The sequence below is a fragment of the Oryctolagus cuniculus genome, chromosome 8 (genome assembly GCF_964237555.1).
Source record: "Oryctolagus cuniculus chromosome 8, mOryCun1.1, whole genome shotgun sequence".
NCBI lineage: Eukaryota > Metazoa > Chordata > Mammalia > Lagomorpha > Leporidae > Oryctolagus > Oryctolagus cuniculus.
In genome coordinates, this window is record NC_091439.1 from 65568051 (window position 1) to 65569731 (window position 1681).

The following is a 1681-nucleotide window of genomic DNA, read 5'->3' on the forward strand; positions in this document are numbered from 1 at the left end:
GACACAGACACAGGCGCCTCACCCTCAGACCTGGGAAGCCAAGAGTCACAGAGCATCAACTACCCATCCTAGGTTTTCACAAAACAGGACGGATATGAGAAAGAACATGCTTGAGAAGTCTCTTAAAGACGTCTGAAAAGAGAAGAAGAAAGAAAATCAATTTTCAAAATCACTCCCTAGCAACTCGTAGAACTTATCTCTGATTTCCCCAGAATAACCACCTCTTCCTCCGCCTCCCTACTTCTTTTCATCCTGAATTCTAAAGTGACAATACAATCAGCACTGGCAGCTAGACTCATTAAAGGCGTATTTTTAGACGCGAGCTCAGGGAACTGTGTGACCCACCTGTGGCAACGAGGGATCCCAGAGAGCTTTCATGCGAGCCCTGTGGAGCTGGCACCCTGAGCCTTGGCCGTCGTCCTGATTGGGTTGTTATATTTAACCACACGAAAGTTCGCCCCTGCAATGGAGCCTGAGGCCACGTTTTCGCTTCCTGAGCTTGCCTGCGAGGTGACCCCATTTTCTTGGGGTCCCACGCTTCTGAACCGGGCTCTGCCATTGCTCCGTAAGGGCTTTTCAGGAGACAAGTCGTTCAGCCCCTGGGACTCGGCCTGACCATCTCGGGAAGGGAGGGGTCCTGGACACTTGCCATGAAACATGCTTCATTACCGGAGCGCGCCCTGGCAATCCGCAACACTAAATGTACTAAATGTCATCAGCGCCTTGCAGCCTCGGGAGCACGGGAAGCAACATGTGCAGATGCTATTTTTCCACCATGTGTGTGACCTGGAGGACTTGTCAGATTTGGACAAGGCTCAGCAGAAGAGGCCCTGGCTTGGGAGTGAGCCAGATGAGGCCCGGGGCAGGGAGGACTGAACTCAAACCGTGTCCAAGGCCCCGAGGAAGGGTCTGTACTGTCCATTCCTCCCTCATGCATGATGGGAATTTGTATCCCAGGAAGCTACAGTTACCTACCATCATTCCCATTCATGGTAAGCAGCCAAGACTATCTGTAAATATGTATATGTATATATATGTATATATATTTTTTTAACAAAGAATGCTGCTGTTTGTTTTCCTTTTCTCGGAAAGTTTGTATCATCAGAGTATTTGCTTTTAGGTCCAAACCCGTTGGTAAAATTTAGTTTTGTTAAAATATCTTCTTTGTTATACAGCTTTCGTCTCGTTTGTGGAAAAGCAGCCCCAAGAAGGCCCACAAAGCCGTGTGGAAGCTGCCCCAAACATCCAGGAAGTAGTATGGCTCTCCTGCAGACTTTTCCTTTCTGGTGACTTCTGCAGCTTCCTCAAACCATAAAGTGACGTAATAACACAGAAATTCAGAAATCTTTTTTTGGATAAAGTTACTGAGAACTGTGGTTTTTTTTTTGGAAGGGAGTTAAGATGGTCTCCTACAGGGTAAACTTATGCAAATTCTCTGCTCTAAGTACAGGCAAACACCACACACACACACACACACACACTCACACACACACATACACACACACGCACATACACACTGTCACACACACATACTTAGAATTGTTCTGGAATTCTGGGCTGTGAAACTCCTTTGCAGGTGTGGAGTATCTTTATAAAATGTCAGCTGGCTCAATGCACTGCCAAAGTGTCACTGTGAACGAACTTATCAGAAATTAACATTTGCGGTATCATATCTGCCTTA

The 1681-nt window shown here is 46.7% G+C and overlaps 1 long non-coding RNA gene across 1 annotated transcript; it reads left to right on the top strand.

Annotated features, from left to right (window-relative positions):
* The first annotated feature begins 444 nt into the window (after positions 1-444).
* Positions 445-1360, top strand: LOC103350745 (uncharacterized). Its single transcript, XR_518654.4, has 2 exons — positions 445-992; positions 1176-1360. It is a non-coding gene; the product is annotated as an uncharacterized lncRNA (long non-coding RNA).
* Positions 1361-1681: the final 321 nt, after the last annotated feature.